At 52.3% G+C, this 17,326-nt stretch overlaps 1 protein-coding gene across 2 annotated transcripts in view; it reads right to left on the reverse strand.

The window, feature by feature from the left end:
* The window catches only part of BMPR2 (bone morphogenetic protein receptor type 2), a 260,939-nt gene that overhangs the window by 169,836 nt on the left and 73,777 nt on the right, over positions 1–17,326 (reverse strand). The window lies entirely within an intron of this gene.

The following is a 17,326-nucleotide window of genomic DNA, read 5'->3' on the forward strand; positions in this document are numbered from 1 at the left end:
CCGGTGACCAGAGCAAAGCCCATCTGCAGCACAGGTGCGACAGGGCGGGAGTCCTGTGGAACCCTATGGACTTCGTAGAAATAGAGATAACAAGGGTAAGTTCTTACCATATCTCATATTTTCTACTTCAGGGTCCATAGGGTATCCACAGGATACCTTGGGGATGTCCCAAAGCAGTATCCTTTAAGGGTGGGGACGCTCCTGTGCAGAAAGGAGAATCCGCCGCCCGAAGGAAGCATCCTGAGAGGCGAAGGTGTCAAACCTGTAATACCTCACGAAGGTATGGACAGAAGACCACGTAGCAGCCTTGCAGATCTGAACTGCCGAGGCACCACGTCAAGCTGCCCACGAAGGACCCACAGACCTAGTGGAATGAGCCTTCAGAGAAGGAGGGACCGGTAGGCCTTCATGAAGATAAGCTTCAGAAATAGCCATACGGATCCAGGCTGCCAAAGTTTGCTTTGAAGCAGGCCAACCCTTTTTACAGAAGCCATAGAGGACAACAAAGCGTCCTACTTCCTAAACAAAGAAGTGCGGTCCACATAAGTCCTTAAGGCCCGCACAACATCCAAAGAGGCCTCACCCACGGAAAGACCCGGTGAGTTAAAGGCCGGAACAACTATTTCCTCGTTAACATGAAACTGGGAAACAACTTTGGGAAGAAACTTGGGCCGAGTGCGGAGCACTGCCCTGTTCCCATGAAAAACCAAGAAAGGGGGTCTACAAGAAAGAGCCCCTAACTCAGAAACACGTCTGGCTGAAGCAACGGCCAGAAGGAAAACAGTCTTAGCTGTTAGCCATTTAATATCCACTGAGCCCAGTGGTTCAAACGGCGGTCCTTGGAGAGCCCTCAGGACCACAGCCAAATCCCAAGGCGCCACAGGTGGAACAAAGGGCGGCTGAATACGGAGAACACCTTGCATAAAGGTGCGCACATCCGGGATTGTAGCAATCCTACGGTGAAACCAGACAGATAGGGCCGAAACCTGTACCTTCAAAGAAACAAGGCGAAGCCCATGATCTAGTCCCGCTTGCAGGAAGGCGAGAATCCGAGACAGACGAAACTCCCGCGGTGCATAACCTCTCGGTCGACACCACTGGAAGAACATATGCCACACGCGATGGTATATCCTCGCGGAAGACGGTTTCCGAGCTCGTAACATGGTACGCACCACAGAGCTGGAAAACCCCCGGGACCTCAGCATGGCCGTCTCAATAGCCACGCCGCCAAAGACAGCCGAGTCAGGTCCGGGTGAAGACAAGGACCCTGAGACAGAATGTCCGGTCGTAGCGGCAACCGCAGAGGACTGTCCACGGACAGACCCTGAAGGTCTGAGAACCAGTGCCGTCTGGGCCACGCGGGAGCTATCAACAGGAGCATCCCTCCTTCCTGTTTGAATTTCCGGACTACCCGTGGAAGAAGGGAGACCGGAGGGAACAGGTATGTGAACCTGAACGTCCACCGGACGGACAGAGCATCCACCAGAGACGCCCCTTCGTCTCTTGTGCGAGACCCGTACACCGGCAACTTGTTGTTGTGCCGGGACGCCATGAGGTCGATTTCTGGAAGACCCCACCTGTCCACCAGTAGTTGAAAAACGTCCGGGTGCAGGGACCATTCCCCTGGATGAACGTCCTGGCGACTTAGAAAGTCCACCTGCCAATTTAGCACTCCCGGGATGAAGACCGCTGATATGGCCGGAAGATTGCGCTCCGCCCAAACCAGGATCCGAGAGACCTCTACGAGAGCCTCCCGACTGCGAGTTCCTCCTTGCCTGTTTATGTAGGCCACGGTGGTAGCATTGTCCGACTGGACCTGCACCGGGTGACCCTGGAGAAACCGCTGTGCCTGCAGGAGAGCATTGAAGACCGCACGGAGTTCCAAGATATTTATTGGAAGCTCCGCTTCTGTCGGCGTCCACCTGCCCTGGAACAAGTGTGGACCCGAAACTGCTCCCCAGCCCCGAAGACTGGCGTCCGTTGTCAACAGGACCCAATTTGGAACCCAGAACGGACGTCCCTTGTTGAGGTGGGTCGTCTTTAACCACCACGCAAGGGACAGGCGAACCTCCGGGGTGAGCACAATCGTCTGGAACTTCAGAGACTGAGGCAGCCCGTTCCACTTGGACAGGATCAGGTGCTGCAGAGGTCTGGAGTGAAACAGGGCGTATTCCACCATGTCGAACACCGACACCATGGAGCCCAGTAACCTCATCGCCGAGTGTAAGGACACCCGGCGGCTGTGCAGACAACTGCGCACCCTTGACTGTAAAGCAGAGATCTTGTCCTCCGTCACGAAGATCCTTTGCTGTCCCGAGTTCAATAAGGCTCCAAGATGCAGAATCCTCCGAGACGGGATTAGAGTGGACTTCTGCCAGTTGATTAGCCAGCCGTGCTGTTGCAGCAGTGCAATGGTCAGGTCCAAGTGGTGTAACAGGAGCTCTGGAGATCCTGTCACCAATAACAGGTCGTCCAAGTACGGCAACATGCGGACTCCTTGCAGCCGCAGAGAAGCCGCCATGACCGTCATCACCTTGGTGAAACACGTGGTGCTGTCGCCAGGCCAAAAGGTAACGCCCGAAACTGGAAATGGTCGCTGCGGTTGCAAACCGAAAGAACTCTTGATGGCGCAAAAGAATAGGGACATGCAGGTAAGCGTCCTGTATGTCCAATGACACCATGTAGTCCCCAGGTTCCAGCGCCAGAATGATGGACCGTAGGGTCTCCATCCGAAACTTCGGGACCCGCAAAGACTTGTTGAGTGCTTTGAGGTTGAGAATCGGACGATATGACCCATTGGGTTTCTGTACCAAAAATAGATTTGAATAGAAACCCTGGCCCCTCTGGGAGAATGGAACAGGCACTATAACTCCAGCCTGGAGCATAGTGTGCAATACCTTCCGCAGCTCCGTAGCCTTGTTCCGGTCTGATGGTAGACCCGTGGTGAAGAATCGAGCCGGGGGTCTGTGCCGGAAGGAGAGGGCGTACCCGTGAGAGACCACCTCCAGAACCCAAGTGTCTGTCGTAGTGAACGACCAACACCGGGAGAACTGCAGCAGGCGGCCTCCCACCCTGGGATCCCCCAAGGGGAGACCCGGACCGTCAGGCCGCAGGCTTGTCATCTGGCTTGGGGGCCGGACGTCTGGTACTCCATGCCTGTTTCCGGGGCTTGCCCGATTTCTTAGGGCCAGCCTGTCGAGGAAACGACTGTGGTTTGGGCCTGCCCTGGGCCCTAGATGACCGAAAGGACGATGGTCCAGAACCAGAAGGAGCAGCGGCCGACGGGAGACAAGCAGATTTGGCTGCCGCCAGCGTGGCCACAATCTAATCCAGATCCGGACCGAAGAGAACTTCTCCGGTAAACGGCAACGCTTCCAGACCTTTCTTGGATCTGCGTCCGCCTTCCAGGATCGCAGCCACAAGGTGCGACGAGCAGCTACCGCTGCTGAAGAAATTCTAGACACCAGAGTACTAATGTCTAGAGCCGCCTCGTTGATGTAGGTGGCCGAATCACGGAGATTGCCAATCAACTCCGCTAGTTCGGCCGGACAGTCGGATTCAAAAGAAGCCTCTAATGAATCCGCCCAGCGCTCCATCGCTCTGGCAACCCAGCAAATGGCCATAGCCGGCCGTGCTGCCCCCCCTGCAAGGGAATAAGCGGACTTCAGGCAGATTTCTACCTTGTGGTCCGTAGCATCCTTAAGGGAGGACATGGATGGCATCGGCAATGTGGCACTACGGACAAGACGGGTCACGTGAGAATCCACCTGTGGAGGGGATTCACACTTAGCAAAATAATTATCCGCGAACGGATAAGCCACCGCCAGGCGTCTCTGCGGCTGGTATCTTTTGCCAGGTTGTTTCCACGCCTCCTCTAAATGGTCCACCAACTGACCCGAAAGAGGAAAGACTGTGGCATCGCCCTTCACATCTTTGAAAAAGGCATACTTAGATTTAGCCGCTGGGGGAACTTCGTCCTCAATCACCAAGGCTGTGCGGACCGCCCGAATAAGTCCAGGAATATATACTTTGGACTTAGCATCAGCGTCCTTAGTATGGAAAGGTTCCTGATCGTAAGGATCCAGAATCTCCCCATCATCAGACGTCCCTTCGTCATCCTCATAAGGAGCGGACAGAGACGCCACCGGCCTTTTATGAGGCCGCATCACAGACTCCCCTTGCAATACATCCGACAAGTGCTGTAAAGAACTCGTCAGGGAGTTAACCCACGCTGGCTCCTGAGAACCCGGGTGCGGGGAAATAGGGAGACTGTGGGGTACCACCAATTGTCGTGGGAACCCCTGCATGGGTGACGACACCACAGACTGCTGGGACAAACCCATCGGAGTAAACGCGGGCTGCGGAGCTAACTGGCCCACTAAAGCTGTTAACGCCTGAGCGAAACAAGCCCAGGGCGGCTCCTGTACCGGTGCTGTAACCGTAATAGGCCGCGCCATGGACAACACTGCCGGCAAAGGCCCTCCGCGCTACCCTCCCCCTCCGCTAACGGTACTTTGCACGTGGTACACTGTAGCCGGAGGGGAAAATCACTTTCAGACATGATGGCACCACGTATGTGACCTCTCTCACCAATTAAGTATTAAATAGGCGAGAGACCACCCTGCAGCACCGCACCGCAAGGGCTTTAGCAGAAAGAACAGGGACAGTAATAAAGCTGACAGTTTAGTGAAGAATAGTTACAGGCAGCGCTAGCACAGTCACATACAATGCAGAGAAATAACAATTCCTGCACTAACAGCGCTGATCACTCAACTACACAGACACAGGGCCTGGTAGGACACAGCGCTGCATACACAGACCTGAGCCACAGCGGAGGAGAGGTATGCGGGGGGACCCAGACCACGATGCTTCCTTCCAGACTTCCAGCAGCGTTCACCATGCGTTGCAGAGAAGATGGCCGCCGAGGAGCAGAGAGAAGCTGGCCTGGGGGAGGAGCGCTGACACAGGACCAGTCAGCACAGTGCAGAGAGGGCTGTGTGCAGCGGGGGAGGCGCCGGCTGTGAGACAGGGAAGGCGCGCTCCCCTGGCATGCATTTAACCCCTGGGACGCCGCAGCGCTACCGCTCTGCTGCGGTCCGCTGTCCCAGGGGGTAGTGGAAGCGCAGGTTGGTCGCCTGGCTCCACGCTGCAGCCAGTCCCCAGGGAGCCCCCTGCCTGGGGACTTAGGACCATGTGATCAGCGGGGACCCACCGCGGGACCCCGCTGCTTACCTCTGTCCCCCTTGAATCCGGCCATGGTCCGGAGCATCTGGGGTCACCGCTAGCTGTGACCCCAGACGCCCACCAGCATCCCCGGATCAGTACCGGCGTTCTGGTACCGGCGGGGTGTAGGGAAGACAGCATGGACGTCAGGACTGACTGTCCATGCTGTTCATCCAGTTGTGCAGCCACAGCTGCATGAAGAATAAGCTTCAGGGGCTCTTCTAGCCCCCACTCCAACAGGTGCACCCGACTCCGGCCGGGCACCAAACTAAACTGAGGTGCCTTGGCCTGGGGGCGGGGTATAGGAGGGGGACCTAGTGCATCCTGGGAGGCTGAAAGCTTAACTCTTTGGTGCCCTGCGACTGACGTCACACCTATACCCCAAGGTATCCTGTGGATACCCTATGGACCCTGAAGTAGAAATAAAGTATATGGCACAACTGTGACTGGGGTGGAACCGCAAAGAGATGTAGATACACCTGCCGGTCGCCGTATCACTAAATATACAGATAGAGATGAAGGCAACCAGCGCTAAACAGCCACTTTTGATTGGCTGACTGTGGTGGATTCACCTATGGAGCGGATAGTTATTATTATATTACACTACATACATTTTAGATATAAGTTGTTTATTGTGTAGATTTGTACACAGGAAGGAAGATTATACCTGATGAAGGGTGAATTGTGCAGTGAAGGGGAATTCTCATATGTAATGGGATGGTGTATGTAGAATATATAACATAAATACTATTGTGAGACATGTGCCATCATTATTACTATGTATACTTTTAAAATGCATTTTTGGTTTAAAGACTGAAGAAATAGTTAGAATTTTACAACCAAAAAACAGGAGAGGTGTAGAAATTACCAGTGACCGCACAGGGCCAGCAAATAAATAATATAACTTACATCAATAAAACAGTCATAGATGTAATGTAAGATTGTATGCACTAAAATAGAAGATAAATGTATTAAACCTCAAAATGTTCAGTCACTGGCTGATTAACCCTGTAATAATAGTTTTGATTTGTTTTTATTTAAAACAATTCATATTCCAATGCATATTTTGTTTGCAAAACAAATGTTAAAACCCTATTCCTCAGCGGTGTGTATCTGATGTACGCCTGGCGTATACGGTGCTGGTGCAGCTCTGGACGCATCTCATTATTTGTTCAACTTAGCATATGCGTTTTTGTAGTGGATGCATTTTATGTCTGCACTTTGCATAGAAACGTGTTGAAGCTCAACATTCTCCCCATATATGTAGTATACGTGGCCCTATTTCACTGGCTGCTACTGATTGCGGGGAGGTTACTCTTTACTCGCCACTCCTGGGGTATAGGGATTCTCCCTCAATGTCAGTCACCGCTTGTTGCCGACTCCTCCCACTGTGTTGTGGATGGGTAACTCGCTACACCGACACCTAGATCCGCTTCACTAAGGTGTGACCGGACGCCTTTCGTCTAGGCCGGCCCTGGTCACGGGTTAGCGCTTTCAGACTCCCACTCACCGTCAGTAACCGCCTGTCACTGACTCCGCCCACTGCGCCATGAGCGTTTACTGAAGCTGCCACCACCAAGCTCCTTTCAGCGGCGCTTGGAACCGCTGTTTACGTACAATAAAGCTCCTACCACCAGCACCTGAAACCGCTCTTGCTGCGTATGTGTCGACTAACTGCGGACCCACTTCCTATTTGGTTTCGGCTGTTCCCACCTGATCCCTCGCAATGGACCAGGTCTGCACGGTAGCGGGCAGAGGGCTTGAGTTTTGGAGACGCCTGACTCAACCCAGAACAGTAGGAAAACGGAATAGCATTTGGCGCAATTCTGTGGGGCGCAGGGTACAGATTTAATCGAAGTAAAGGCAAAAAGGTGTTTACTGCCCAAAGCCTTAAAGAAGACTCGTCCCTTCGGATTGAAGAGGAATAATCAGCATACAAGATGTTACAGCAATATTTCTCCATGAAGGATTTTCAAAGATGTACAGCATACAGGGCTCACAGTCCCTCTTTTTAGATCATTCTTACATAGAATATCAAAGGGGGGTAAATCCGTCCTGTGTTCCTCTCAACCAATCATGCAGTGTTACAAAATATAAATAACCATGTATTACATTTCTAAGGAGTCACCCAACTTCCTCCTTTCTAATCTACCACCCAAACAAACACAAACTGATTTATCATACATTATAACTGTCTCTTAACATGTTGATATAACATTTCACAATAAATGGTAAATGACATTCATCCTTCCCAATGGAAGTATCAATCAGTTTGGAATTCAGGTTTTATAAAGTGACATCAAAAAGGTGCTTCTTAAAAAATGGGATTTTGGTACCTACCGGTAAATCCTTTTCTCTGATTCCACAGGGGACACTGGAGGTGCTTACGCTGGGGTATAGAGGCATGGATAACTGGAGCTGGCACTTTAAAATAATCTAGAAGTGTGAAGCTCCTCCCCCTCTATGCCCCATCAGTCCTCAGTTTAGAAAATGAAGACCGAGAGGAGATGGAGAACAAGCGGAGTAAAAGGGAGAGAAGAACACATAATCAAAACATACAACATATGGAACAAACCGAACAGGCAGGCGAAGAGCGCTGAGGTGGGCGTCCAGTGTCCCCTGTGGAATCAGAGAAAAGGATTTACCGGTAGGTACCAAAATCCCATTTTCTCTTTCATCCACTAGGGGACACTGGAGGTGCTTACACTGGGGACGTCCCAAAGTTTTCCCCACGGGCGGGAGCGCTCTGCGACACCTGCAGAACTAGGCAGCCAACACGGTATGCCGAAACAGCGAACGTATCAAATTTGTAAAACTTGACAAAAGTGCGAACTGAAGACCAAGTGGCCGCACAGCACAATTGTGACGTGAAGGCTCCCCTACCGGCCGCCTATGACGCACCCACAGAACGTGTGGGATGAGCCGAAATAGACGATGGAGGCCGGCGGTCGGCATTAACATAAGCCTGATGAATGGTCAGCCAGATCCAACGTGCCAAAGTCTGCTTACACGCTGGCCAACCCCTCCGAACCGCATCATACAGGACAAAAAACGACTCAGACTTACGGAGGGAAGCAGTCCTGTCAACATAGATGCGGAGAGCTTCATCCACATCCAAGGTAGAACCACCACCAGAGTCCTCTACCAAAGATGGTACCGCAATAGGCTGATTAATATGAAAAGCCGACACTACCTTGGGAAGGAAGGCGGCTACCGTCCAGAGTTCCGCCCTATCAGCATGAAACACAAGGTAAGGTGGCTTATAGGACAGAGCACTCAATTCTGAAACTCTACGAGGCGATGCTAGAGCCAGGAAGAGGACCGTCTTCCAAGACAAGTACTTAATATCACCCTCTTCCAAAGGTTCAAACATGGACGACTGAAGAAACAGAAGCATCAAGTTCAAGTCCTAGGGAGCTATCAGAGGTACAAAAGGAGGCTGCAAAAGCAAAAGGAGGCTGCATTCCTGAAGAAACGTCTGTACCTCAGGAATGAGGGCCAATTTCCGTTGAAAGAAAATGGAAAGGGCAGAAACCTACACCTTTAAAGTCCCAAGACAAAGGCCAGAATCCAGACCAGTCTGAAGAAAAAGCAGATACCGGGACACCGAAAAATCCTAGAGGGAAGATCCCGACTGGAACACCACGAGATAGAAGAACGCCAGAGGCGATGATAATGCGCAGCCGAAACTGGTTTCCTGGCGCGTAGCATGGTGGGAATAAGAGTCTGGGATTCCTCTGCATTTTAGGACATTGGTTTCAAGAGCCACCCCGTTAAACACAGTTGCGCTAGGTTGGAGTGTATGAAAGGACCCTGCTGCAGCAGATCTGGGCGCAGAGGAAGGGGCCACGGATCATCTGCCAATAGGGACCGAAGGTCCGAGAACCAACTACTCCAAGGTCAGTTCGGAGCCACGAGAATGACAGAGGCTGACTCGTGTTTTATCCTTTTTAGCAGTCGAGGAAGAAGTGGTATCGGAGGAGAAAAAAAAAGGTAAACTAAGTCGTAGATCCACGGAACTGTCAGAGCGTCTACTGCCACTGCCGTAAACCGGGAGTTGACGATTCAATCGTGACGCCATGAGGTCCACCTGAGGACATCCCCATCAGCGTATCAGCGCGTTGAACACGTCCGGATGAAGCTTCCATTCCCCGGCATGGATATCCTGGCGGCTTAGGTAATCTGCTTCCCAGTTGTCCACACCCGGGATGAATATCGCCGACAGGATTACTGACTGGCTCTCGGCCTACCTGAGAACCTGAGTTACTTCTCGCATGGCCCTGCGACTCCGAGTCCCTCCTTGGCGGTTGATGTACGTGACGGCCGTCGCGTTGTCGGACTGAACTCTTACCGGACGAGTTCTTAGAAACTATGTTGCTTCTATCAGAGCATTGTAAATCGCTCTGAGTTCCAACACATTTATGGGCCACTTTTGTTCTAGAGGGGACCATCGACCTTGAAAGTGATAATCGAGGACTACAGCTCCCCATCCTCGAAGGCTGGCATCTGTTGTTACGATGACCCAGTTCCACACTCTGAATCTCCGTCCTACTAAAAGATTGTTGGATTGTGTCCACCAGAAAAGGGTCACTCTGGTAGCAGGGCTCAGACAGATCTGTCGATGTAGAAGCAGATAAGACCCTGACCCCTGTGTTAGTAGGTCCAGCTGAAACACCCTGGAGTGGAATCGCCCGAACTGTAGTGCCTCGAAGGCCGCTACCATCTTCCCCAGGAGACGCAGACAAAGAAGGAGGGACACCTTCTTTGGTCTGAGGAGCAGCTGAACCAACCACCAGATATCCCGGGCTCTGTCTATTGGAAGGAAGATACTCTGTGATGCCGTATCTAAGATCATGCCCAGAAACAGGAGCTTCTGGGATGGATTGAGATTTGATTTCTTGAAGTTTATTATCCAACAGTGTTGGAATGTGGTTCCCAGATGGGAACGTGGAGACAGGTATTCGTGATATCCTGGGATAATAGGATTTCTCCTGGTTCCAAGCTCGCAATAACTGACTGCAGAGACTCCATTTGGAACCGATACATCTTCAGATACAGGTTCAATGACTTTGGCCTGACCGATCCATCCGGTTTGGGTACTACAAACAGGTTAGGGTAAAACCCCATACCTCGTTGATGTTCTGGAACCGGAACTAGCACAGGTGATACTACTAGAGACTGGATAACCTCCTGTAGAACCCTGGCCTTGTCTGCAGGTATTGGCAGACTTGTAGTGAAGAACCGAGGTGGAGGGGGGACCTCGAGGTCTATTCGGTACCCCAGGGAAATTAGTCTGCGGATCCACGGTACTGGAGACGTCTGGTTCCAAACTTGTTGAAATCTTTGCTGGCGGGCTCCCACTGTAGGCAGTCCCAGGTGGGACGGAAGACCGTCATGCTACCTGTTTCTCAGCTGGCTTAGGCTCCAGGCTACGTGCAACCGTGTGTGGGAGGCCTCTACCTCTGTCGCCTCTTGCTTGGGAGGGAGCACCTCTGGCTCTCCCACGAAAAGAATGTGGCGCATGAAAGGAATGAAACGAAGGTCCAGCGTAAGCTCTTCTGGGAGCCGGTGCAGTAGACGGGAGGAAGGAAGACTTACCCCCCGTGGCCTGGGATATCCATTTGTCTAATTCCGGGCTAAACAGCATGTCGCCATTGAATGGTAAACCCTCCACTGCACGCCTGGATTCTGCGTCCGCATGCCAGGCGCGCAACCAGAGGGCTCTGCGGCCCGCAATAGCAGAAGCAGATATGCGAGCACTAATCTGACTAATATCTTTTGACGCTTCTCCCAGGTAAACTGACTCACGGATGTGTTCTGCTAGTAGGCGTAACTCTGCTCTGGAAGTACCAGAGTCCAAACCGGTAATCAACTGGTCAGCCCAGCAAACCACCACCTTGTTAACCCAAGCAGTAACAAGGGTGGGTCTAAGCTGAGCAGCCGCTGCGGTATAAACAGATCTTAGCGTTGACTTCTTCGTAGCGAGGAATTCCTCGTCAGACTCTTCTGACTGGAGAACAGCCGATAAAGGACGCTTTTGTGTCGGTCCCTGTAAGAAGTGGAGGGTGCGGACACAGCTGTAACCATAACCTGTACCAGGGTGTCAAGATACTTGGTTAGCCCAGCAACCCAGGGAGGCTGAGACCTACGTGCCTCAGCTAACTCAGATGTTAAATCCGTCATTACTCCTACCATGTCAGTGGCCCATGGAGGCGCAGGTGAGGCAGTATTAGCCATAGATGGATCAATTGCTACACAAGCCTCACATAACGTGCACCCAGCGGCATGCGGCCTGGATAGTTTGTTGTTACACCAAGAACAGACAAACATCCTTTGAGACGCCTTTGTTCTGTATGACATGGATACACACAGTCACCACACACAGAGGGACAGAGTATACACAGAGGGTCAGAGTATACACAGAGGGTCAGAGTATACACAGAGGGACAGAGTATACACAGAGGGACAGAGTATACACAGAGGGACAGAGTATACACAGAGGGACAGAGTATACACAGAGGGACAGAGTATACACAGAGGGACAGAGTATACACAGAGGGTCAGAGTATACACAGAGGGTCAGAGTATACACAGAGTGACAGAGTATATACAGCAGTAAAGAAAAAGCAGAAGGCTGGCTTGGGACACAGAGGAGGAGATACACCCCACTGCCTTCCCACAGATCAGATTCCCTGCACCCCCAGTGTATTAAGCACAGCCTCTGTACCAGACCCTTCTGTGCCTAATTTGTATCTGCACACTGCAGCCAGGTTGGGGAGCGAGAGAATCCAGCCTCTGTAGCTCTGCTGCACACTTCCTGAATAAGGGAGAGATGCAGGCATGTATTAGTTAAACACGGCAGCCACGCTGTTTAACACAGCCGCTTGCCGCGCATAGAAGAGAGAGCCAGCGCTGATTAGGCTCCGCCCCCTTCTTCATGCCCTAAGGGCTCCATTATGGCTGCTATGTGGCCATTGCCTCCCCCTCCGCACCAACCGCATGTATCAGCGGGGAGAGGGGAGAAGCAGGGAGCCGCGTGTATCAGCGGGGAGAGGGGAGAAGCACGGAGCCGCGTGTATCAGCGGGGAGAGGGGAGAAGCAGGGAGCCGCGCATGTAGCGCTGTGTACACACAGCTTCCCTTACACAGCGCAGGGCAGCGCCGACAGCGGGCTTCCCTTACACAGCGCACAGGTGTAGCGCTGTGTAACTGTGCTATGCACACACTAACACAGCGCAGCATGCTGTGTCAGCGCCGGGCAGCGGGGCAGGAGCCGGGGGAAGCGCAGCTTGTTACTCACTGCGTGTCCCCGGAGGTCTCTCTCTCGTCTTCTCTTCTTGTGTGTAGACCTGCTGTGGCGGTAAGGAGCTGTCAGGAGCTCTTTTAGAATGAGCCCTGCGCACTCCTTCCTGGTGTTTGCTAAAACACCAGGGCGCCAGGTACCCGAACCCCACCTTTTAGATAGGTGGCAAAGGGTACCTATAGGAGTGTAAAAGATGTATAAAATAAAAAAAATTAATAAAATAAATGTATTTGCTGGAGCACAGCATAATGTGACCAGCTCCTAGAGGCACATTTTCTAAGCTGAGGGCTGATGGGGTATAGAGGGGGAGGAGCTTCACACTTCTAGATTATTTTAAAGTGCCAGCTCCAGTTAGCCACGCCTCTATACCCCAGCGTGAGCACCTCCAGTGTCCCCTGGTGGATGAAAGAGAAACAACCATATTGTCTTTATCAACCTTGCTGGCTATTGCCTTTTCAAAGGAAGTTCTGTACATGAAGGGTTTGGCTATATGACACTAGTCACACCTTCACACAGAGAACTTCCAGTCATTCCTATTCATCAGACCTCCTGCTAGTGAATGACAATTAGCATATAGTTTCTGCAGTCACAGAGGCTGCTCATGTCTTATACAGACTGTGGCCGAAGGCAGACCACACGTGCTTAAAATGTTTGCCACGGCGCTGAAAGGGTTAACCCCCTGTGCTGCGGCGTCATATTTAAAGAGACCGCGGTTGGCGCCATGTTTAAATGTATTACCGGTGCTAGGCGCCGAGTGTTTAAACATAAAAACGTATTCAAGATGGTATGTGCAGCATTGAGCCAGGACATGTATTTAAAATGTATGATTTTAAATGTAAAATCGTTTTAATGCACTTCTTGAATATGCCTGTATAAGACATGACCAGCTTGTGACTGTAGGAAACCAGATGCTAATTGTGATTGCCTAGCAGGAGGTCTAATGAAAAGAAAGACCTGTTATGGTCAGTGAACTCTGGCTGGAAGCTATGAAGGTGTGAAGACAGTCAAATGGCCAAGTCTTCCTGTGATATGTCCCTGAGATTGTCTCTTGTGTGTTTGCACTTTTGGGGAGAAAAGTGTTTGATTAATCTATGATTTCCTGAATATTGCAGGAGTCAAAAGCAAATAATATTGCTGGTTATCCTACATAGATATTTTGTCACTGTGTGATAAATGTATCAAAGGATGAAAGTAAATTACCAGTTCCTGTGGAATGTGAGTTGTAATTACCGTACATTTGGGATAGATGGTCTGATTGGGTTACAAGACCAAATGTGGGTGGATTTCACCATGCTGTATTATGTGTTCTGACTATAAAAAGAGGGACTGTGAGCCCTGTGTGTGTGGTACAACCCTGTAACTTCTTTGAGGAGAAGAGCTGCTGATCAGATTCCTGTATGTGGTACATCTTTGGAAATCCTGTGTGGAGAATTGCTGTTTGATTTCTGTGTGATATTCCCCTTCAGACGGAAGGGAGGGTCTTCTTTAAGACATTGAGCAAATAAACACCATTTGCCTTAACTTCAATTGACTCAATCTTGCGACCAACAGAATTGCGCCAAAACGCCATTCCGTTATCCTGCTGTTCTGGGTAAGAGCTCCGTGTCTCCAAGTTCAAGCCCTCTGCCAAGCTACCGTGGAGACCTGGTCCATTGCGAGGCATCAGGTGGGAACAGCCGACACCAAACAGGAGGTGTGTCCGCAGTTAATCAAACGCATATGCAGCAGAAGCGGTTCCAGGTGCTGACGTAGGAGCCTGAGGGTACCTAATAAGCGGTTCCAAACGCTGATGGTAGAGTTTGGTGGTGGCAGCATCGTTAAACGCCCACGGCGCAGTGGGCGGAGTCAGTGACAGGCAGTCACTGACGGTGAGTGGGAGTCCAAAAGTGCTAACCCGTGACCAGGGACGGCCTAGGCGAAAGGCGTCCGGTCACACAGACATGTTCAACAAGTGCATTTTCTCTACAAAATATACATGTAAAATCATACATTCTAAATACATTCGCATTTCATGCCTGTGCACATTACCAGGCTTTGCACCCTTCAGCATTGTAGCCCAGGACCTGCTCTCCTGGCTCAGTGCTGCACATACCATTTTACATAAGTTTTTATGTTTAAAAACTCGGTGCCTAGCGCAGAGTAATCATTTCCAATGGGCGCCTAGCGCCTTTTATCCTTTTAAAAATGGCACCACAGCACGGGGGTTAACCCCTTCAGTGCCACGGCCGCCATTACACACGTGGGGCTGGCCTGCGTCCCCCAGGGTCCAACTACCACCACCTGGAACAGCTTCGCCCAGGCTCTTACTACCAGCACCAGGAATCACTTCCCCCAGGCTCCAACTACCAGCAACTGGAACAGCTTCCCCCAGGCTCCTACTACCAGCACCTGGAACAGCTTTCCCCAGGCTCTTATTACCAGCACCTGGAACAGCTTCCTCCAGGCTCCAACTACCAGCACCAGGAATCATTTACCCCAGGCTCTTACTACCAGCATCTGGAACAGCTTCGCCCAGGCTCTTACTACCAGCACCAGGAATCACTTCCCCAGGCTCCTACTACCAGCACCTGGAACAGCTTCCCCCAGGCTCCAACTACCAGCACCTGGAACAGCTTCCCCCAGGCTCTTACTACCAGCACCTGGAACAGCTTCGCCCAGGCTCCAACTACCAGCACCAGGAATCACTTCCCCCAGGCTCCTACTACCAGCACCTAGAAACAGCTCCCCCCAGGCTCCTACTACCAGCCCCTGGAAAAGCTTCCCCCAGGCTCCTACTACCAGCACCTGGAACAGCTTCCCCCAGGCTCCAACTACCAGCACCAGGAATCACTTCCCCCAGGCTCTTACTACCAGCACCAGGAATCACTTCCCCCAGGCTCCTACTACCAGCACCTGGAACAGATTCCCCCAGGCTCCTACTACCAGCACCTGGAACAACTTCCCCCAGGCTCTTACTACCAGCACCTGGAACAGCTTTACCCAGGCTCTTACTACCAGCACCAGGAATCACTTCCCCCAGGCTCCAACTACCAGCACCTGGAACAGATTCCCCCAGGCTCCTACTACCAGCACCTGGAACAGATTCCCCCAGGCTCCTACTACCAGCACCTGGAACAGCTTCCCCCAGGCTCTTACTACCAGCACCTGGAACAGCTTTACCCAGGCTCTTACTACCAGCACCTGGAACAGATTCCCCCAGGCTCCTACTACCAGCACCTGGAACAGCTTCCCCCCAGGCTCCAACTACCAGCACCAGGAATCACTTACCCCAGGCTCTTACTACCAGCATCTGGAACAGCTTACCCCAGGCTCTTACTACCAGCACCAGGAATCACTTCCCCCAGGCTCCTACTACCAACACCTGGAACAGCTTCCCCCAGGCTCCAACTACCAGCACCTGGAACAGCTTCCCCCAGGCTCCTACTACCAGCACCTGGAATCACTTCCCTCAGGCTCTTACTACCAGCACCAGGAATCACTTCCCCCAGGCTCCTACTACCAGCACCAGGAATCACTTCCCCCAGGCTCCTACTACCAGTACCTGGAATCACTTCCCCCAGGCTCCAACTACCAGCACCTGAAATCACTGTCCCCAGGTTCCTACTACCATCACCTGGGACAGCTTCCCCCAGGCTCCTACTACCAGCACCTGGGACAGCTTCCCCCAGGCTCCTACTACCAGCACCTGGGACAGCTTCCCCCAGGCTCCTACTACCAGCACCTGGAATCACTTCCCCCAGGCTCCTACTACCAGTACCTGGAATCACTTCCCCCAGGCTCCTACTACCAGCACCCGAAATCACTTCCCCCAGGCTCCTACTACCAGCACCAGGAATCACTGTCCCCAGGCTCCTACTACCAGCACCTGGGACAGCCTCCCCCAGGCTCCTACTACCAGCACCTGGAATCACTTCCCCCAGGCTCCTACTACCAGCACCTGGAATCACTTCCCCCAGGCTCCTACTACCAGCACCTGGAATCACTTCCCCCAGGCTCCTACTACTAGCACCTGGAATAACTTCCCCCAGGCTCCTACTACCAGCACCTGGAATCACTTCCCCCAGGCTCCTACTACCAGCACCTGGAATCACTTCCCCCAGGCTCCTACTACCAGCACCTGGAATCACTTCCCCCAGACTCCTACTACCAGCACCTGGAACAGCTTCCCCAGGCTCTTACTACCAGCACCAGGAATCACTTCCCCCAGGCTCCAACTACCAGCACCTGGAACAGCTTCACTCAGGCTCCTACTACCAGCACCTGGAATCACTTCCCCCAGGTTCTTACTACCAGCACCAGGAATCACTTCCCCCAGGCTCCTACTACCAGCACCAGGAATCACTTCCCCCAGGCTTCTACTACCAGCACCTGGGATCACTTCCCCCGGGCTCCTACTACCAGCACCTGGAATCACTTCCCCCGGGCTCCTACTACCAGTTCCTGAAATCACTTCCCCCAGGCTCCTACTACCAGTATCTGAAATCACTTCCCCCAGGCTCCTACTACCAGCACCTGGAATCACTTCCCCCAGGCTCCTACTACCAGCACCAGGAATCACTTCCCCCAGGCTCCAACTACCAGCACCTGGAACAGCTTCCCCCAGGCTCCTACTTCCAGCACCTGGAATCACTTCCCCCAGGCTCTTACTACCAGCACCTGGAACAGCTTCCCCCAGGCTCTTACTACCAGCACCAGGAATCACTTCCCCCAGGCTCCTACTACCAGTACCTGGAATCACTTCCCCCAGCCTCCTACTACCAGCACCTGGAACAGCTTCCCCCAGGCTCCTACTACCAGCACC

This window comes from Taudactylus pleione, unplaced genomic scaffold (genome assembly GCF_031769625.1).
Source record: "Taudactylus pleione unplaced genomic scaffold, aTauple2 ptg001149l, whole genome shotgun sequence".
Classification (NCBI taxonomy): domain Eukaryota; kingdom Metazoa; phylum Chordata; class Amphibia; order Anura; family Myobatrachidae; genus Taudactylus; species Taudactylus pleione.